Here is a 23,670-nt window from a genome sequence, read left to right on the forward strand (position 1 = left end):
CAAACCACAGCTGAGCCTCTCCTGCCTTCATTGACAGTGGCAGCAAGAGGAGACACAGCCCCAGCAGCCAGGGCAGGAGCCAGGAAAACAGTGGATGCCAGACAAGAGCCAGTCCCAAGAGCAGTAGTAATACACTCTTTTTCAAAGATTCCCGAAATTATTTGTAAATTTCTGCAAAGCAGATGTGGGCAACACTGTAGAAATTTTGTGTGGGGGCAATTATCCATGATCTTATTTTTTAACTCCCCTGGTTTTGTCATGGCCCAAATATATGGGTCATTTTTGAAGATCTCACACTCATAGTTTCAATCAACTCATTTATGTGACAATAATGCCAAAGTATCTATATCTTTAGTTTTGAATCCCTGGCTACTTATTTTCCTTGACTATCTTACATAAAATTCAACACAATCATATGGAATTTGTCATTATTTCTTATCAAAAAGAAGGTTTTCTTCCTTATTTTCTTACATCTTATTTACCACTTTCCCAGTCAACCAGCTTAAAATCTTAATCATCTTTTTATTTCATATCTAACCAGTCACCAAGCTAAGGAGGTTTTTTTTTTTTCCCTCACAATGCCTTTCACTTATGGCCCATCTTTTCTCTTCCCTCTCCCATTAATATACTTCAAGCACCAATTATTTAACTCATCATGTATCTACACTAATCAGTCTTTCACCTCCAACTCAGAAACGAATGATTCCATTTCTTTCTAGATATATGATTTTGGGCAAGTTACTCACATTTATTACATTTCACTTTCCTTACTGGTAAAGTGGTGATAATTAGTAACATAGCTAATTAGTAATAATACGCAATAATAGCCAATACTGATCCAATGCTTGCCATGTACACTGTTCTATGAATAATAACCAGATATACTGAGTGCTTACCATGTGCATGGCACTAAGGGCCTTACAAATATTCACTTACTTGGTGGATTATTCACTTTAAATACATAGAACAGTTCTTGAGCCATAATCAAGTTCTCAGTAATCTCTATTATTAGTAACACTACATCATGATTTTAATTATCGTTTCGCATCCTCTCTCAGGTTCCTCCTCTAGCTCCATAATAAAGAACATAGTTGATATAATTGGATGAATCCAAGGGGCTTTGTTGGGCCATGTGCTATGAATGGAGCTTTTGCCATCACACAGTAGGGTTAGATTAAACATTCAGCTTCCGTTGGGGGTTTGTTCTCTCATTTACATTCTCTACCTCCCTCTCGGTCTTTGAGTTTAGTATCCTGTGAGTCTTTTTCCCTTATTTCTTTTTCTTTTTCTCCCTATACAACTGATATAATTAAACGTGGCCTATGGAGAAACCATCTGAATCATAAAGAGAGAATCTCCTTCCCATTGCACCTTCACTGACTTTCTTTTCCTTGCCATCCGATTAGTGAAGAACAAAAGTGATTAAGTCATTTCTGATTGCTCTTCCTTACTTAGTGTCTTTTATTGGAATTTTTCAAAAGTTTGTGACCACTGCACATAATGAGAAATGCACTTTACACAAATGCACAAATGCACAATTCTGAACAAAATTTCACAATAATTACCTTTACTACATATACTGACATTTTCTATTCTCCCCTAACCTGTTTTTAAAATTCTGTCTATAACCACCACATTACATTCACATCCACTGTCTTTATTTTGTAACCTACTAATAAGTTGCAATCCACAGTGCTAAAACCATAGCTTTAGATGATTCTTCTTCAACCATTATCCTATGAAGGTTGCATTTTTCCAGAATTCTACCTTTAGTCATTCATTCATGTTCGTAAATTCTTTCCCTGAAAAAAATCTCATCAACATTCTTAGTTGCAACTACCACCCATATACCAATGACTCCTAAATGTCCAGTCCCAAAATCACTTACTCCTCAATCCACAGCACTTCACACTACAGCATATACATTCTGTAATGTAATTTTTGCTTACCTGTCTCCACAAGTAAGTAGGAAGCACTTTTTATCCTTTATGTTAGCCCATGCTTAGATTTATACTCTAACACCAACTATTTCTCTGAGATTCTTCTCTGCCATCTCATCTCAAGTCATTCTCCTACCTTAAATCCTTCACTAACTTCCTAACACTACCAAAACAACTACCTTCCATCAATCCCCACTCACATAGTTCCTTTTTTTTAAGATTTTATTTATTTATTCATGAGAGACAGAGACATAAGCAGAGGGAGAAGTAGTCTCCCTGCAGGGAGCCTGATATGGGACTCAATCCCAGGATCCCAAGATCACGACCTGAGCCAAAGGCAGACACTCAACCACTGAGCCACCCAGGTGCTCCCCCCTCACATAGTTCCTACGGGCTACATTCACTGACACTTTCAAGGCATCATATAAGCAAATATTTCTGTCTGAAATGCTGCCCCCTCCTTCTACCTTCTGCCATCTGGTTAACTCCTACATCAAAACATTTGAGTCTCATGAGGCAGTTTCACAAGAATTTTTTCCTAACCTTCATCTCTCCTTCTCCCCATTCCCAACTTCAGTGTCCACTAGGTTAGCAAAACTCACAAGTTCCCCATCACCAACCTGTGATCATTTCTATCACATCGTATTTAAATGTGCCCTGTAATTATTGCCTTGTCTTTCTTTCCAAGAGCCTGTAAGCATTTTGAGAATATGTTGTTTCTTATGTCTGTGTTCTCGACCCCTAAGCACATAGGATGATTAATAATTTTCAGTGGAAAGAATCAAAAATATCAATGACTGAAATTCCCAAAAATTTCCCAAATTAACATGCCCAGAACAGAGATAATGTTCCACACCAGCTCCCAATTGTATTTCTGTATTCCCTTCCTTAGTTAACAGTATCACTATTCACTCTGCTACCCAGACTAAAATACTTTTGAGTCAGCCTCAGTTTCTAACTCTCCCTTTTAGTCTCTCATCATTTGACTATCCCCTCTGCCCTGAACACGTTTCCCCTACTGGGAAAATTCTACTTACCTCTCAAAGCACAGTTTGGATGGTGACTTCTGCATGAAGCCTTAAACAAACAAACAAACAAACAAACACCTGCAGTTTCCTTGTAGAAATTAGGAAATTACACCCTGGTGCTCCAAGGTCGAGAACAGAAGAATCCTCATAGACTCAAATCTTGACACACTTGGATTTATTTACCTTTCCCTTAGAGACCACTCATCAACCAGCTTTTCTAACTCCAATTGTTAGAACTAAAAGGTAATGAGTTGTAAACAAAAGATCTGTGTAGGGGAAAAAAAAAATCCCAGAAGGAAGCATATCTAATTTCAAACAGTAAAATATTAGAATCATCAGTCAACACTTAGAAGCCCTTGTTTGATTTTATAAAGGAAACAATAGTTTTCTTTTACCTTTCCTCTCCTCTACAAGGTTACATTTAATCATTCCCCTATCTGTGCTCCCTTAGCTATTTAGGTTAACTTCAATGATACTTTCTAAAACCTTGTTATTGGTACCTGCCTACACATATGATTCTTTCACTCAACTGTAAGCTTTTCAGTTGCAGAAATCATGTCTTACCCATGTTTGTATGCCCAGATGAAAGGCTGGAAAATAGTATTTCTGTACTTTAAAGTTTAAAAGATTAAAGGTTTTTAAAAGTATATTTAAATAAGATGGTTCCTAGGCAATGTACATTATCTAAACAACTTATTTATTTCTTTCAGTGAAAACATATTCTACCTTAGTCTAGTAAGAAATCTATTGTGTTGCATCAAGTTAGGCAATTTAAACACTAGAAATAAAGTTGAACAGTGCTTTATATTATGCATAATGAAATAATACTCTTGTATTATTCATAATGTGAAATAGAATAAAACAGAATAAAATTTTCACAACAGAATAAAATTTTTTCTTTACTGTTCATTTATGAATATGAATTACACTTATAAAGAAAAATTTTCTTAAATTACAAAACTGTTCTACAACACTATAACAACCATAGTTCTTTGTACTTCAATTTAAAAATTTATTAAAAAGAAAAAAAGCACTTTAGTTCCTGAGTTTTCTAAAACAACTTTTGAGAAGAAAAATAATGAACTTCAAAATGAAAATTTTATATGAAAATGAAGAAAATCTCATTCGAATAATGCTATCTCAGAAAAATTAGTGAGTCATGTTATTACTTAGAAAGTTTACATCTCATTTTCCCTTGTGGGAATGGCAGATTATGCTTCAGACAGAGCAAGTAATCTTTTCAAATCAAAGAAGTTATACACATGAAATCTAAATTAAAAGTCATAAACTTCCGGAATGAAGAGTCTGTATTTTCTTGTCATGTTGTTAATACCTTAAATCCTACATTCACCGAGACTACATCAAAATTATAACAAACTTAAGATAATAAACTTTTTGGAAGTAAGAAACCTGAGAATATTTAATTTAGGAGTTTCTACCTCTATTTAAAATGTGTGACTGTGTTAGATATTCCTCCTAGTAGTTTAGGAGATTTTCAGTAGTAAAGGGAAAACCACTGATAGGATTATCAAGAAAGAACAAAACAAACCCCACAGCTGTTCTGTCTTCCTTTTCTTCAGTGATTTACATCCTCAACACTCAATCTATTCACAGGCTTCTACCATGAAGGATTAAGGTTAAAAATCAACAATTTACCCAAAACCAAAGTCCTCACCAAGAAGAATTACAGACCAATATCCCTGATGAATATGGATGCAAAATTCTCACCAAGATACTGGCCAATCGGCTCCTACATTAAGAGGATTATTCACTAGGACAAAGTAGGATTTATTCCTGGGCTTCAAGAGTGGTTCGACATCCGCAAATCAATTGGTATGATACACTGCATTAATAAAAGAAAGGACAAGAACCATATGATCCTTACAAAAGATGCAGAAATAGCATCTGACAAAGTACAGCATCTTTTCTTGATTAAAATCCTTCACAGTGAAAAAAAAAAAAACCTTCACAGTGTAGAAATAGAGGGAACATATCTCAAAATCATAAAAGCCCACAGCAAATATCATTATCAATGGAGAAAAACTGAGAGCTTTTCCCCTAAGGTCAGAAACATGGCAGGGATGTCCACTATCACCACTGTTGTTCAACATATTACTAGAAGTCCTAGCCTCAGCAATCAGACAACAAAAAAGAAATAAAAGCCATCTGAATCAGCAAAGAAGTCGTCAAACTCTCACTCCTCACAGATATGACACTCTATGCGGAAAACCCAAAAGACTCCACTCCAAAATTGTTAGAACTCATATAGGAATTCAGCAAAGTGGCAGGACATAAAATCAATAAACAAAAAATCAGCTGCCATTTCTATATACTAACAATGAAACAGAAGAAAGAAATTAAGGAGTCGATCCCATTTACAATTGCACCCAAAACCATAAGACACCTAAGAATAAACCTAACCAAGGAGGCAAAAGATCTGTACTCGGAAAACTGTAGAACACTCATGAAAGAAACTGAGGAAGACACAAAGAAATGGGAAAAAAAGTTCCATGCTCATGGATTGGAAGAACAAATATTGTTAAAAGAGCTATGCTACCGAGGGCAATCTATACATTCAATGCAATCCCTATCAAAATGCCATCAACATTTTTCACAGAGCTGGAACAAATAATCCTAAAATTTGTATGGAACCAGAAAAGACCCCAAATAGCCAGAAGAATGTTGAAAAAGAAACCAAAGCTGGTGACATCACAATTCCAGACGTTAGGCTATATTACAAAGCTGTAATCATCAAGACTGTATGGTATTACACAAAAAGAGACATATAGATCAATGGAACAGAATAGAGAACCCAAAAATGGACCCTCAACTCATCTTCAACAAAGCAGGAAGGATTTTCCAGTGTTAAAAATACAATCTCTTCAAAAAACGCTGTTGAGAAAACTGGACAGTCACATGCAGAAGAATGAAACTGGACCATTTTCTTACACCATACACAAAAAAAGACTCAAAATGGATGAAAGACCTAAATGTGAGACAGGAATCCATCAAAATCCCAGAGAAGAACACAGGCAGCAACTTCTGTGACCTCAGCCACAGCAACTTATTGCTAGACACGTCTCCAAAGGCAAAGGAAACAAAGGCAAAAAATGAACTATCGGGACACTTCATCCAGATAAAAAGTCTTTGCACAGCAAAAGAAACAGGTGACAAAACAAAAGAGAATGGACAGAATGGGAGAAGATATTTGCAAATGTCTTATCAGATAAAGGGCTAGTATCCTAGATCTACAAAGAACAAATAATCCAATAAAGAAATGGGCAGATGACATGAACAGATATTTATCCAAAGGAGACATATAAATGGCCAACAGACACATGAAAAAACTGCTCAGCATCACTTGACATTGTGGAAATACAAATCAAAACCACAGTGACATACTACCTCACACCAGTAAGAATGGCTAAAATTAACATGTCAGGAAACAACAGATGTCGGCAGGGATGCATAGAAATAGGGGAACCTTTGTATGCTGTTAGTGGGAATACAAGCTGGTGCAGCCACTCTGGAAAACAGTATGAAGGTTCCTCATAAAGTTGAAAATAGAGCTACCCTAGGACCCAGCAATTGCACTACAGGTGTCTACCCCAAAGATACAAATGTAGTGATCTAAAGGGGCACCTGCACCCCAATGTTTATAGCGGCAATGTCCACAATAGCCAAACAATAGCCCAGATGTCCATCAACGGATGAATGAATAAAGAAGATGTGGTATATAGATACATTGGAATACTACTCAGCCATCAAAAAACAAAATCTCACCATTTGCAATGACCTGGATGGAACTAGAGGGTATCATGCTAAGCAAAATAAGTCCATCAGGGAAAGACAATTATCATATGATCTACTTCACATGTGGAATTTAAGGAGCAAGACAGAGGATCACATGGGAAGGGAGAAAACAATAAAACAAGACAAAACCAGAGAGGGAGACAAATCATAAGAAACTCTCAATCATATGAAACAAACTGAGGGTGCTGGAGGGGAGGAGAGTGGGGGATGGGGTAACTGGATGATGGACATTAAGGAGGGCACATGATGAAATGAGCACTGGGCATTATATAAGAGTGATGAATCAATGAACTAATAATATGCTACATGATAATTAATTTAATTTAAATTTTTTTTAAAAATCAACAACTTACAGGAGTCTTTTGGATAGCCCTCTATCCAAAGACAGAGAACTGTGGTCACATCTTGGTACCATTTCCTTACTAGCCAGATTACCTTAACCAAATCACGTTTAGAAAGGTTCTCAAATCCTCATTTCCACAACTACAAAATGGGGATTGCATACCACCTGTTAGAGGGTTGTCATGAGAAATAAAGAGGGTCCACAAAGTGTTAACACAGTGCATGATACAGAGTAAATAGTCAATAAACTAAGGAAACAAAATCAAGTACAGTATTATTTCTGAAGGATTCAAGGTAAGAATAAGCATTTACATATTGCCCTGAATGTTTTCCCTTTTAAATAATAAACTGGAAGTCTTAAGACTGAAAATTCTACCTCTTCTTTCTAAATGCTTAGATTCTATCTTTTTTTTTTTTTTTTTTTTTTTTAGAAAAGTAGAGAAAGAGAGAGAGATGAGAGGGAGAGCAGAGGGAGAAAAAATCTTAAGCAGGCTCCATGCCCAGCATGCAGCCTGATGCAGAGCTCGATCTCAGAGCCCTGACATCATGACCTGAGATGAAATCAAGAGTCGGAGCCCTAACCAATTGTTAGGGTTCCAATTGTTAGAACTCTAACAATTGTTAGAGTTCCTATTGTTCTGCTTTTAGGAATTAATCTTCCCAAAATTTAATGTGCACAACTATTTAGTTAAAAATATCTTCTATAGGGACACCTGGGTGGCTCAGCAGCTGAGCGTCTGCCTTTGGCTTGGGGTCCCGGAATCAAGTTCTACATCGGGGGCCCTGCATGAAGCCTGCTTCTCTCCCTCTGTCTATGTCTCTGCCTCTCTCTGTGTGTGTCTCACATGAATAAATAAAATCTTTAAAAATATTTTTTCTATAAAAACATTACACCCATTGTTTGAAGTTACCATTTTTAAACATACACACATATATATACATATATATATTCATTAAAAATCCAACAGTCATTATCTCTAATTGATGGTATTCTGGTTTCCTTTTCTTTCCTTTTTCTTGGGAGGGGGGGATTTGTAATATTTAAAAAGGCTATGGTATGATTTCCTCTGACCTAAATATTATATCATTCACTCTCTAAGAAAGGCAACATAAGTCAGCAGATTTCAGCAGATGTTAATAAATTATGCTAAAGCTAGAAATAGCAGATTTCAAACCTGCTTTTGGAACAAGTACAACACAGCAGTTGGGCTTTAATGCTATCTCTGATCAAAGACTTTGCTGAAGGATTTTTTATTCCTCCTACAAACAAATATTATTGTCAAGGTATCCTAAATTCTCAGCTTGTGTCTAAGTTCAAACCATATGACAGTTTTAGAGGAATTTATGTCTTGGTTTAGAAAAATAAAACTCCCCTAGAGAACTGAACAGAGACATGATGGACTTCTTACCTTGTAAAATTTAGCCACAGCCATCAATCAGTAAATGATATTATTCTGACTTTGATTTTTTTCTGTAAATTTCTTATTCATGTTTTGCACATTTGTTTTTTAATTTAAAAAAAAAACAAAAACAAGTTCACAACCTATAATTCACTATCATCTACCAACAAAGCCTGTTTTTTTTTTTTAATTTTTATTTATTTATGATAGTCACAGAGAGAGAGAGGCAGAGACACAGGCGGAGGGAGAAGCAGGCTCCATGCACTGGGAGCCCGATGTGGGATTCGATCCCGGGTCTCCAGGATCACGCCCTGGGCCAAAGGCAGGCGCCAAACCGCTGCGCCACCCAGGGATCCCCAAAGCCTGGTTTTAACCTCACTCCTCATTGCACCAAGGGTGCAATGCTTTCAACTCCTTCATGTCTAGAAAGAGCACTACCCACCCTGGCTATATACAATCTAAAATGTTGGAATATTAAATATTGTGCTTTTCATTGAGATGGTCCCCAGTTGCAACCATAAGGAACCAGCAGTAGCCCTCAGATTTCTTTTGAAGAACCATTATTTTAGAGAAATGATAATGGCTTTTTTTTTTAACTGCAGCACTGGCCAAGAAGCATGAAATACAGTTAAAATAAATGTATATTCTGATTATAGAATTATTTTTACTATGAGGAGCCACACTTTTGAAAGAATGTGGATAAAATGGTCTAAAATATCATCTTCCTTCTCTTGCTACTGAGGCTTCTAGAGTTCTTGGATTTGTCTCACTAGATGTACAAAATAAAATGGGTAATAACTGTGCCCTAGTCTCCGTGAAGGTTTAAGTTAGAAACGGACCATTCCTTTCAGACAAAGGATGCTTATTATCCCTTCCCCTTAATACTTGACCCCCTTCAAGAGCCAACCATCTAATTCAAAAATTACTCAAACTTTTGTCCGTAGGGCCCTTAACCTGGCAAGGGTATTAAAACCTAGAGTCACACATACATAACGCTTGAATGCTAAAAGAAGAAATTCAAATCATAAGTCATCTCAGGAAATATATACTTATAAGCCCTAGTTATATCTGACACTTTATTAATAAGTACAGAATAATGGGTTCTTCATGCCTGCTCCAGCTTCCAGAGGCTCTCCCACAGGAGCATCTGGCAATATCATGAAGTTCCCACTGAGACCCCTCCTTACCAAGTCATTTGAGAGCCCTGCTCTAAACCAAACAGTCCTGGCAGCCTCTTTCTACTCACATCTGTAGACTTTGGACAGGCCCCACAGGAGCTGGCTAAGAGATATATTCTTCACCTGTCCAACTTAAACTACAATAGGGAGAAAAAAGATGCCTTCACTACAGACGTGAAGCTATAAAAATTTATTCATGCTTTCTTTCACATATTCATTCATTCCTTCATCCCTGAAAAACTACTAAATTCCAACTCTGATAGGCACTGTGCTAGGCAATGGGATTCTTCGCTTTTGCAAATCCAGATATGGACCTGATCACATTTTATTCCGAGATCTGAGAGCCTTTTAAAAAAATAACTTTGCTTTAATCTCACCCTCTATTTTACAGATGTACAGTTCTTCAAGCATTCCCTGCTTAAAATTAGAGTGAATATTTTCTTCTTCCTTTCGATATTTCTGTATGAAATTTCATTCACATAAAAATAACTTGTATTTCTGTAGACACTAACTTTCTTCTTTTTTCTTTAAAAAGCAGGTCCTGGGGATCCCTGGGTGGCTCAGTGGTTTGGCGCCTGCCTTTGACCCAGGATGCAATCCTGGAGTCCCGGGATTGAATCCCTCATCGGGCTCCCGGCATGGAGTCTGCTTCTCCCTCCTCCTGTGTCTCTGCCTCTCTCTATCATAAATAAATAAATCTTTAAAAATAAATAAATAAATAAAAACCAAGTCCTGAGAGCTATATTAATACAATTTTTAAATGGACTTCTACCATATTAGTTAACTTGGAAGTACAGTGAGTTGCTAATTTCTCATTCTTCTAACCTTTCAATATATTTCCTATGCACCATAGAATGACACATCACAATTTTATAGGCACTCTCATATATTACTTGTACAAATAAGTGATTACTAGGAATTTGCCAAAATAAATCTAGTCTATAAAGTGGGCCTATCCTTAGAGCTGGAAATGTCACATTTGGTTAAACAATATGGTACAGGGATATTAAAAGCCATTGAAAATCTTACTGCAGAAAAATAGTTAAGAATATTTGGATATGGGGCACCTGGGTGGCTCAGTGGTTGAGCGTCTGCCATGATCCTGGGGTCCTGGGATCAAGTCCCACATCGGGCTCCCCGCAGGGAGCCTGCCTCTCTCTCCCCATGTCTCATGACTAAATAAAATCTTTTTTTAAAAAAAGAATATTTGGATATGTTTGGCAATATAAATTAGGTGGTAATATTTTTTTCAAAAGGTATAATCCAAAATAGAGAAAGAAGGGAGAGTAGGTGGGGAAGGAGAAAGGAAAATTGTACAGAAAAGGATAAGAAGAATCTATAGTGGTTCAGAAATGCAAATTTTGAAGTCAAAAACCTGGGCTTAAATCTGTGTAATCTTCAACAAATTAATCTCTTTGCTCCTGTTTCTTCATCCGTAAAATGGGTAATAGTACCTTCACTATAGAGATGTGGGGCATTTTAAATAAACTATTATATTCACAGTGAATGGTGTCCTGAAATACAGTGATCTTTCAATATTTTCCAACTATTGTTATTATTATTGCAGAATAATAATGTCTTAGAATAAGAACTAATTTTTTAGAAGTAAAACTATCTGATTTTTGCACCCTCTTATTACAAATATTTATGAAGTATGTTTTCTTCTTTAACAAATTCTTCAGTGTCTAAGCATCCCTCTAGCTCAGACCACAATCTGAGCATCTGCCTTTGGCTCAGGTCATGATCTTAAGGTCCTGAGACTGAGCCCCTAGTCTGGCTTCCTGTTCAGTGGGGAGTCTGCTTCTCCCCCAACTAATACTCTCTCTTGAGCATGCTATCTCTCTCAAATAAATAAATGAAATCTTTAAAAAAAAATGTTTCTGCTCATAGTAAGCTGGGTCCCAGAGGCCTCTTTTAAACTAACCATCCCTTTTATTTTTCTTTCTCATTGTTTAAATTTTAATTGCAGTACAGTTAACAATCATATTAGTTTAAGGTTACAATATAGTGATTCAACAATTCTATACATTACTCGGGAGTTCTTCATGATGAGTGTACTTTTAATCCCCTTCACCTATTTCACTCATCCCCCCCGTCCACCTCCTCTATGGTAACCAACAGTTTGGTTTGTCTCTTTTTTTCCTTTATTCATTTGTTTCTTAAATTCCATGTATAAATGAATTGATATGGCATTTGTGTTTCACTATTTCGCTTAGCATAATACTCTCTAGCTCCATCTATGTCATTGCAAATGGAAAGATTTCATTCTTTTTAAGGCTGAGTAATATTCCTTGTGTGTGTGTGTTTGTGTGTGCATATATATTTAACACTTCTTCTTTACCCATTCATTTATTGATGGACACTTGGTCTGCTTCCATAATTTAGCTGTTGTAAATAATGCTGTAATAAACTGAGGGGCCTATATCTTTTTGAATTAATGTTTTCATTTTCTTTGAGTAAATACTCAGTAGCACAATTGCTGTATTACATGATATTTCCATTTTTTAACTTTTGGAGGAACCTTCATACTGTCTTCCAGAGTGGCTGCATCAGTGTGCATTCCCATCAACAATGCATAAGGGCTCCTTTTTCTCCACATCCTCACTAACACTCACATTGTCTCTTGTGCTTTTGATTTAAGCCATTCCAACAGGTGTGAAGTAATATCTCATTGTGGTTTTGTTTTGCATTTCCCTGATGAATGATGTTGAGTATGTTTCCACGTGTCTATTGACCATCTGTACGCCTTCTTTGGAGAAATGTCTGCTCATGCCTTCTGAGGCATTTTTTAATGGATTGTGGGGTTTTTTGGTGTTGTATAAGTTCTTCATATATTTTGGATACTGACTATGATATGTCCTTTGCAAATATCTTCTGCTATTCAGTAGGATGTCTCTTAGTTTTGATTGTTTCCTTTGCTGTGCAGAAACTTTTTATTTTGATGTACTCCCAATATTTTATTTTTGCTTTTGCTTCATTGTCTAAGGAAATATATCTAGAGAAACGTTGCTGGAGCCAATGTCAGAAAAATTACTGCCTGTGCTCTATTCTAGGATTTTTATTTCAGGTATCACATTTAGGTCTTTAGTCAATTTTGAGTTTATCTGTGTGTATGGTATAAGAAATTGGTCCAGTTTCATTCTTTTGCATGTAGCTGTCCAATTTTCCCAACACCATTTGCTGAGGGGACTTTTTCCCGTTCATATTCTTGCCTCCTTTGTTGAAGACTAATTGACCATATAATGGTAGGTTTGTTTCTGGGTTTTCTTTTTTCTTTAATATTTTATTTATTTATTCATGAGAGACACAGAGAGAGAGAGAGAGAGAAAGAATGGCAGAGACACAGGCAGAGGGAGAAGCGGGCTCCATGCAGGGAGCCTGATGCGGGAGACTCAATCCTGGGTCTCCAGGATCATGCTCTGGGCCGAAGGCAGGCGCCAAACCTCTGAGCCACTCAGGGATCCCCTATTTCTGGGTTTTCTCTTCTGTTCCATTGATCTATGTGTCTATTTTTGTGCTGGAACCATACTGTTTTGATTACTACAGCTTTGTAGTATAACTTGAAATCTGAAATAGTGGTAACTTCAGTTTTGTTTTTCTTTTTTCAAGATTGCTGTGACTATTCAGGGTCTTTGGTGGTTCCATGTAAATTTTGACCATCCCTTTATGTATTCACCAATTCAAGTTCCTCAAAACTCTGTTGACTTCCTATTCATTTGACTGACATTCACTCCATTCCCATATAACTATATTCATAACTCTTTGCAAACTAGAGCTCTCTCTACTTTGTCAGGCTGCTGTGGTACAAGGACCTTCAGAATCTTACACCATTATAATCTCTTTTGTCTGGCTAAAAGGATCTACTCAGTCACACCTTAAAGCTTTCTGAGGTCTTACCAAAGAGTCTTCTAGTCAAGATTTGGTATTTACCCCAGGCCACTTTTTAACTTTGAGGATCTCTGTCTGGCAGAGACTGCTAAAGAAATAGTTTTATTTTTTAAAACAGAAATTACTGGACACCTTGTATTCCTCTAAGTTCTACTTTAAGTTCATTTCTTTCTTCCTATACCTTATACAAAGCTATAAGTAACCAATTGACAATGTCAATATTCTGCCTAGAAATCTCCTTAGCCAGATCCATAAATTTGTTAGGTACACCTTCTATATTCCAAGTTCCTACAGGTAACAGTTTCTCAAACTGTTTCAATACCATGAAACATGGTCACCACTATTCCAGTCTCCAAAAACAGCTTCCTCACCACCTTTCCAGCTTCTAGTAACAGTTGTCTGTCATTTGTCCAACTTTTGCCAATAATCTCCTAGCATTTTTCCAGCCCCCCACTGCTACCCAGTTCCAAAACCAATGCCATCTATTTTAGAATTTTGTTTTGGCAGCACCTCCCTAAAAATGGCAATTTTTGTTTGGGTTACCTATTGCTTCATAACAAACCACTCCAAAACTATCAGTCTCAAAATAACAACCATTTATTCACTCATAATCCTGCAACATAGGTTTCACTCAAAGGAGCAGATCCTCTGCCTAAGGCCATTCATGTGGCTGCAATCATTTGTGACTTGAAAAGGGCTGGAAAGGCCAAGGTGGCCCTATTCACACATCAAGCACTGAACTGGGGCTCCCTGGCCAGGATGCTTCACTTGTCCTCCAATGCCCCCTCTAGCAGGACAGCCTGAGTTTCTTACATGTTCCCAGTTCACAAGTACTGACCAAGTTTCCACTTGAGTAACATCTGTTGATGCCCAATTGGTTAAAACAAGCCCATATGGCCAGATTCACTGTGGAAGGGAACTTTGTAAATCAATGAGGGAGCTGTGTTTCACTGAGGAGTCTACTGTAAAAATCTACATATCTCCCATGCTAAGTAAATGGGCCATTCTCTCAGGTGACACTCTATGCTACTTCTTGGTCATTTTAAAAACTAGAGATGGGTACCTTGGTGGCTCAGTCAGTTAACGGTCTGTCTTCAGCTCAGGTAATGATCTCAGGATCCTGGGATCAAGCCCCACATCAGGCTCCCTAATAATTAGGAGTCTGCTTCTCCCTCTTCTGCTTCACTCTCCCTGCCCAACCCTTGCTCATGTACACTCTGTCTCAAATAAATAAATAATAAAATCTTCAAAAAATATAAATAAATAAATAAATAAATAAAACTACAAAAAAAGAAAGATGGTTTATAGTCATAAAAAAGAAAGAAAGAAGATTAGCTGGCAAAATAAAAAACTGAACAAAAAAGTTAAAAGATAAATACTCTTTAAGCTATAAAGTACAGCCCTCACATTTAAAAGTTAAAGTAGCGGGACACCTGGGTGGCTCTGGAGTTGAGCGTCTGCCTTTGGCCCAGGGTGTGATCCTGGAGTCCCGGGATCAAATCCCACATCAGGCTCCCTGTATGGAGACTGCTTCCCTCTCTGCCTATATCTCTGCCTCCCTCTCTCTCTGTCTCTCATGAATAAATAATTAAGTAAAATCTCTTTAAAAAATTAAAAAAGTTAAAGTAGTAAGATAATATAAAATCAAAACTAGAAGAAATTAAAAGCACAGTCTACAACTAGAAAGAAAAATCAAAATTAAAAGTATAAATTGATATAACTATTGATGCAAGAGATTAGAAGCAATAAAATAAGCTAAAACTAGCATAAATATATAGAGAATGAAAAATGTATTTTTAAAAGGTACTAAAAGTTAGAATTCAAAAGCTTAACACACTAAGACAATCAGGAGTTTTGAAGCAAAAGCAGTTTCCAGGTCTGGCAAATGCCCCCAAAATCTACCCTACCCAAGAGTTGGGATTCTCTACAACCAAAGGTTTCTCAAACGTATTTTTTATTAAAGCATAATTGAGACATAACATTATATTAGTTTCAGATGTACAACACAATGATTCAACACTTGTATACACTGTAAAATGATGACCCCAGTAAGGCTAGTTACCATCCATCACCATACATAGTTATGAAATTGTTTTTCAAACCTGAGTATTTACAGAGCTTGTCACAATACAGATTCCAAGGTCCTAGTAATGATTCCATTTTCGTAGAACTAAGATCGGGCTCAGGAACTTTAATGAATAAGCACCCCAGGTGATCTTAATAAAAACCTAAAAATGGCACTAACTGTCAAAGGGCTTTCTCAGACCATGGGCCTCCTTATCCTTTGCATTGCATTTACAGCTTGAAGCCCTTAGGACAAGCCCACATTTAGAATTCCAGATTCAAAAGCTAACATCCTCCTTAGCTATAGCTCAATTTGAGCAGCTTCACCCTTTCAAGCCTCCCTCCAGCAATAAAGCAGCTTTTTCCAAATTACAGGTCATGACCAATGAGTGAGTCATAGAATCAATTTAATGGGATGCAACCAGAATAGAAAATATCAGAGGGCACTGCACATAATGATGGTAATTACAATTTTAGTATTGTTACATGAAACTTCTGTTTCAGTTGTGTGTGTATAGGTACAATGAAAAACTATATTACTTAATGAGTCATGAGCAAAAAGGTTTGAAAACCTCTGCCATAAAGAATATGATGGATTCATCAAGAAGCTAAAAAGTTTTCAGGTGAAGAGTGCAGAAACACCCTCAAAGTCAAAGAAAAAAATTTTAATGATGATAATTTCATTTCATCATATTTCTGTAGGGTTTAATTATTCAAGCACTTCAATGCTTCAAAGAACAAATTTAATATGCATTTATTCAGCATCCCTCTGAATGGGTAGGTGAGAGGAATGTGGTTCTTTTCTTTTAGAAGCTTACAAAGTAGAGTTAAGCATTAACCCATGAAATAACTAGAAGATTACAAGACAATACAAAACATGTATAATCATGAGTTAAATTTACAGTGCTGTGGGATTTCAAATAAATGAGTGACAGCATTAGGGAAAGTTGCATGAAGAAGATAGGACTGGAGTTTAGCCTTAAAGGGAGCATAAGGTAAAAAAAAAAAAGCAGAGAGGAAAAGGTATAGTAATAAGTCTTGTTATATAGCCAAATGAGGCTAATGCCTGTAAAAAGAGTCTCAAACACTTGGCATATAACACAATAGTGAGTACACATACCATACTCAGTCATTCAGAATCCCAGGTTCTTTCTATCTTATAGATCCACCATCTCCTAGGGCCTCAGAGCCAGACTGAGTCTGGAAATGGCAACTTACTTTTCATCCTCTTTCCATTGTCCAGAACTCAGCCCCATTTTACTAGTAGGGAAGGCAAATAATATAGCCTAGGATCAAAATGGAGTGCCTCCATTCATTGCTAGTACTTTCTCTTACAAGTAAAGTATCCCAAACATAATATAAAGAACAAATAGGGGATCCCTGGGTGGCGCAGCGGTTTGGCGCCTGCCTTTGGCCCAGGGCGCGATCCTGGAGACCCGGGATCGAATCCCACATCAGGCTCCCGGTGCATGGAGCCTGCTTCTCCCTCTGCCTGTGTCTCTGCCTCTCTCTCTATCTCTCTGTGACTATCATAAATAAATAAAAATTTAAAAAAAAAAAAAAAAAAAGAACAAATAGAGGAAGACTCTGAAAGATAGAAAGAAGACAGACTGGAGGTTAGAGACAGTAGGACTTGAGGAACGACACTGTGGCAAGTTCCCTGGGTTCTTTTTTTGCTTCTCAGATATCCTAGATAAGGTACTGAAGAAGCCTGCAACCAGGAGCCACCAGAACAGGCAGAACAAAAAAAACTTAAAGAAAAGCTTACTTTCTAGCCACAGGGCCAGGAAAAGGATGTCCAAGGATGGAAAACACTTCTAATCCCTATCTTAATCCCGACAAACACCAAAGAAAACCCTGCCCCAACACCAGATGTTAGTGGGCTGAACAGGAAACTGGGGCTAAAACAGCATCAATGAGACTGGGTACATTCCCTTCACTTCCCCCTGTCCTAGAACAAAGAGGTAGAATGAGAATGCAGGACATGTTAGTCAACACACACACTATGATCTAACCCAGGATAGTTTGATAATCTCTTTAAAATGAAACATAAATGTACCATACGACTTAGCACGCCACTCCTAGAAGTGTTATTCACAATAATGAAAATGTGGAAACAACCTAAATATTCATCAGCTGGTAAGCAGAAACAACGTGGGAAAAAAAAATCCATACAATGGAATTATTTTTGATAATTAAAAAAAACCCTATTGATATATGGTACAATGTAAGTAAACCTCAAAACACATTATGGTAAGTCAAAGAAGCAAAACATAAAACACCACATATTGAATGGTTCTATTTGCAGAGAATGCCCAGAAAAGGCACAGGTAAAAATAAGAATTAACTTAAAATAGACATGAGGGATCATCTTGGGGTGGATGGAAATGTTCTAAAAGGTGATGATTACATAACTCCATAAATTTATTAAAAATTACTAAATCATTCACCATGGATAAATTCAATGATATATAAATTATACCTCAATAAAACTTTTTTAAAAAATAGACAGAAGGGTACAATGAACTACCATTTTTCCCATTACCTAGTGTGCACAGTTATGAAGTCATGGCCAATCTTGTTTCATCTATACCATCATTCCATTCTTCTTCCTCCCATATTACTATAATGTAAATCTCAGCTATTATACATTTCATTGTAAATTTTATGTGATGAATACAGAATTTTTTAAACTAACCACAATACAATTTTTATACCTTAAAAAAATATAAAGGGCAGCCCGGGTGGCTCAGCGGTTTAGCGCCGCCCTCAGCCCAGGGCGTGATCCTGGAGACCTGGGATGGAGTCATGTCAGGCTCCCTGCATGGGGCCTGCTTCTCCCTCTGCCTGCGTCTCTGCCTCTCTGTGTCTCTCATGAATAAATAAATAAAATCTTAAATATACACACACCCACACACACACACATATAAAAGTACAAGTGATAAAATGGAACTTTGGTCATTTTAAATAATCTTTTGTTGTTTTCTCATATTTTCAATTTTGTCTTTTATTTCTTTGAACATATCACATTTAGCCACTCATCGTTCTAATACTAGACTTTAAGGTCCAACTCTGCCAAAGGATGTTACAGACTCTCACTTGTAATAGTGATCTTTGCCTTGTGTGATATTTTTACTGTGAGATCATGTTTATCAAACATTGTATGTGCCCAGGAAGATTGGTGATAGCCCCCACTGAGCGCCTAGGCACCACTAAACCCAAGTCCAAAGAGAATGAAAATCTCAATTTAGGGTATTTCAATTGCAGTGAAGGTGAATTCAAACCTCAGTCCCGCATTTAGGGCTTTTCTCCTTTACTCAGAGTCTAGAATTTTTTTTCTTGCAGAACAGATTTTGGTTTTAGTATATGCATTCCCTAAAGATATGTCTCCTCCATAGTCCTGAATTTATTCAGCATTCCTGTTCCACCTCTCTACCCTGTATGAGCCCAGGGCCTTATCTTCTGATCCCCACGTGGCTGTTAAAACCAAAAACTCTGAGTTACCCGGAATTGACAAATGTCCATAGGACAGCTGCTGGCTTGAATGCGTACTTACTATTCTGGAAATGTACTCCCCCTTATTTGTGGTCTCAGATCATTTCCATCATTTCCCTCACCTCCCTGCAAGGTCACTATGCATTTTTAAAGATTTTTAATGTTTTATTTATACTTTTTTATGAGTTTTGCATTGGGAATATTTTCTAGATATCTACTCTGCTGTATTTCCACAAACTGAAATCTAACTCCTTCTTTTATGAGGTCTAATTATAAAGTTTATAATCTTCAGTTTAAAATCGGGCATTTTCTATAAACCTGAGTTTCAAAGTTTGAAATGCTTCATCTCCCACTATAACATTAATTTCTACCTTTGTTTTAATTCCAAATGTATACAGAATGATCCCAAAATTAAGTAACTTACCAATTACACCACTGCATAAACAAAAATAAAATGGAACAAAATAGCTCTGTGAGCAATATTATAGGAAGCTATTATTAACACAATAGTAATAAAGCATGACTTTTATTAATTATCATTTAGTAAAATGGAAAGCATTACCAGAGTTAGCTGGAGTCAGTTCTAAAGCTTGATGGCTATGTGAGTTTAGGTAAATTACCTCAAATGTTTAGCCTCAGTTTTTTTTAAATGGGCAGTTTAGAACTTGTGTCAATATCCTTTAAATTAGCAAAAGTCCTACCCAAGGGAATCTGAAGAAAGTATTACATTTAAAATTATGTAAAAGATAAGCATTAATATGCCAATCAGCAATGACCATGACTCAGAAGAGTATACAAAAGTTTCATTAAAGGGGCATGATGTACCCAACTTAAATGGCTCAATAACAATGTTTTTGTGTATGTAGATACATACACAGGTATGTACGTGTGTGTATACAGAGAGACATCAATACCTATGTTTGAGAGAGAGAGAGAGAAAGAGAAGGAGGGAAAAAGAGAAAAGGAAGAAAATAACATAAATGTGACAAAATATTGAGAACCCGTGGGAGTTCTCTGTACTACTCTTACAACTTTTCTGTAAGTCTAAAATTACTTCAACATCTTTTTTAAAAGTGTTATAAAGTCAGCATTTAAATAACAGATATAACCCTGGCTCCATAAAACAGAAGCATACTGTTCTTCTATCATGGGAAGTGAAGGAAATCCATGAAGGGACATTATAAAGTTATCACTCACCAACTGTTTCGGTTTCACATATGTTTGTTGCTATAAATACAAACTGATCTATTTGAATTCTCTATTAATGACAGGTTGCAGAACTACATAAAAATGTAGAACATCCTGAGGGGTAAACACCTTAGGTGAGATTTTTGAGCCAAAGGTAATTTGGGAAGAAAGCTCACACATAAGCTGAAAAAGCATTCCAACATTAACTCCTGGCTTCCTCCAAAGTCAGCCCCAGACGGCCAAGGGGAGTAAGAACACAGAGCATTCAGCATCACAGGAAATGTGTGCCCGGTGGTTCTCAGCATCTTGGAAGTGCAAATTCAGCAGATAACATAAAACTCCCTAAATCTATAATAAATTCTGGTGCATAAGTCACAATATATCTCTTTCCTTAAGAGTCTACATTTGTATCTAGCTTCTCAGAATGTAATAATAATAATTATAAACAATGATGATTGTTGGATATTAAGCCCACTATACATTTAAAACTTTTTAATAAAATAAATAAATGTGACAAGGAGAGAGTGTTAGCCTCTTTGCTTATGTATTTGACAGAACTTTTAATTTTAAACTCAGCAGGAAACAAGATAATGACTGTAAAGAGCTAAGAAGGAGCCTAAGAAGTTTATTACAAACCAGTTTCTTCAAGATCATTTGCAGGTAGCTGAAAGTCAAGACAATTTTGAGCCAATGAAAGTGTGTTACTGATTAGTAAATACCTCAATGCTGATTAAACTCTATTTTCTCTCCCATTCTTTAACTTTCTAACATATTCTGCATAAATCTTTCTCTGAAGTCTGAGCTAGAGAGATAGAATTGTGGAGTAATGTTTTCAAGTATTTTCCCCTCTGGCTATGCCAACTGGAAAAAAGAAAACAGTATACTATATAAAAATTCTGTAGCAATTACAACAAAAACAAGACAATGATACCTACAGTTATTTCCTTCACTTACTTCTTAAAGTCTTAAATCTTAATTTTAAATGTAGAAGGCATACACCTTTTATAAGAACCAGTGACCCTACTGCAGGCATTCTTACTCAAATAAAAATCTAAAACTCTGGTATGAGGTCATTAAACTATTCCTAGGGCACCTTTTTTACTCTAAAAGCCTCGGTAAGCGATTGAACTTCTAATTTGAATAATTGCATTCCACCAACATAAATTCCCTCTGTAGTTTCAACTGTATGCAGTATCAGTCTCCATTTCCTGAGTTAAATTAATGTTGAGTAATGTGGTGCTTCTTTAAAAAAAAAAAGTGCATCTACTTTCATAGTAACCTTTCAGCAACTAGTAGAAGTGATTCATGCGCAGTAGAGGGGAATAGGTCAGTATGAATAATCATTAAGCAACAATTTCTGCCAGCATTCCCTGTGTGCAGAGCATTGCTAAAGGTATATCTCATCTAATAAAATAGATATATCTATATAACTTTATTTTAAAAAATCAAGTGTTTCATAAACAATCCTATTTCCCATTGAATTATATCATATCATTAAAAACTTTATTTTCATTTATGACTTACCTCCAACTAGCTGTGAGTCCTCATGTTTCATCAACTCTATCCTTCTAGTCAAAAACCTAATAGATTATAAATTAAAACTGGAAAACTAACCTACTCAATAGGGTTTAAAAAGTGAAGATTTCTTGTAAGAGGGGATCCTGGAAACAAGCCTCTTCTATTAAATCTCAAGCCAGCAGAATTCTAAAATGACATAAGAAAGTTCTGATGCAAAATTTGTTACCAAAGTGAATTTCCAGTGTTCCTATAACAGCATTTATTCAATACACTCCAAAAGACTGGTAATATAGTCTTTGATCTTTGAATCCTTGGATTTTCTTAAATAACATTTCCAGAAGTTGCAGAGTAACTTTTTAAGAAAAGCCACTCTAAAGTGATGATCCAACTGGCCCTGGGTGACTTCCAACCTAAAGACATCTAAAATGGATCAACCCATTCCAGAATTCAGTGACTCAAAATTTCAATCTATTAGTTTGTCAGTCTTTGGCTCCAAAGATTAGGGTCATTGTAAGTAGACTCAAAGGTGAAAAACAACTCTTTAGATTACCTCTGAAGTCAACTAAATACCATTGGAGTCATAGTAGCTGTGGTAGATGTACTCACCTACTCACTATTCTTCCTTCCCTCCTCACTTTACCATGACTCCCTGATCTCATTGACTTTGGGTTTTGACATGTGACTTACTTTGACCAATGGAATGTGAACAGAAAAGTAGAAGTTCTAAACTGAGGCTTTAAGAGGTTCTGACTTTTTCCACTCACCCTCCAGTATCCTGCTATCACCCAGGAGAACATACCCCAAGCACCCCTGGCTCCTTCAGCATAGGTCTCATAATGAAAGATACATGAAGTGGACTGAACCAAAACCATAGTCTAGAGTGACTACAGTTAATCTATTGACTCATGTGTAAGAAATGATTGGAATGCAAGCAAATGAAATCTTAGAGTGGTTTATTTATTGCTGTAGTAAAAGTTAATACAGTGGGCAACAGTAAGAGGGCTCAACATATTATTTTCTGGTACCTCTCAGTTCCAAATTAAAAATTTCCAGGTCCAGTCTCCAAAATAGTATGCTAAAGCAAACTGGTTCTCATTTCTGATGCACCAGGCATTGGTCAAATATGTCTGACAGCTTGATATCTTCTCGTCTGAAAATGTATCCATCATTCACGATTAATAACTTTGAACCTCTCCTACTAAAGTAAAAGTACATTGAAGATGGAATCCATACCTGATTCGCCATCCCCCTATAGGACCTAAAACAGTGTTTCACACTTTCTAGCCATTTGATAAATGACGTCCTATTCCAACTCAAAGTTACCACTGCTTTTCATTATTATCCATATCCCAAAATGACCTCCTGAGTCACAAAGTGCTTCATATATTTGAAATGACAGAAATGACTAGATATGATCTTTCCACCTGAATATACAGGTATTCTAAGGCACTACACAATGAATGATGCTAAAGACTAGTAACCTACACCAACATGAATTCCTTTGAAATGGCATAGATTCCTTCAATGAATAGTGAGATATAGAATAGGTGGCTATATGAAATATCTAATAGTGCCACACATAAAGCATGGTGCTGCCATGGAGGCATGTCAGCATTCAAGGGAGGTTTCACAAAGGGACCTATCAATGCCTTCAGGGGAGCACATTTCTGTCTTGCTCTCTTTCAACATCAGCAAACATCCAGAGAACTCCCTTCCTTCACAACAAATCAACCAACTGCCAAATACCAGATATAATCCTCAGGTCTCAGAGTCAGTAAAAGCAGGTGTGTTCCCATGGCCAACAAGCACATGAAAA

General features: G+C 36.6%; 1 protein-coding gene across 7 annotated transcripts in view; it reads right to left on the minus strand.

Moving 5' to 3' along the window:
- The window catches only part of IMMP2L (inner mitochondrial membrane peptidase subunit 2), an 848,028-nt gene that overhangs the window by 781,742 nt on the left and 42,616 nt on the right, over positions 1-23,670 (minus strand). The gene's annotated exons all lie outside the window — the stretch shown is intronic.

The sequence above is a fragment of the Vulpes vulpes genome, chromosome 7, assembly GCF_048418805.1.
Source record: "Vulpes vulpes isolate BD-2025 chromosome 7, VulVul3, whole genome shotgun sequence".
Classification (NCBI taxonomy): domain Eukaryota; kingdom Metazoa; phylum Chordata; class Mammalia; order Carnivora; family Canidae; genus Vulpes; species Vulpes vulpes.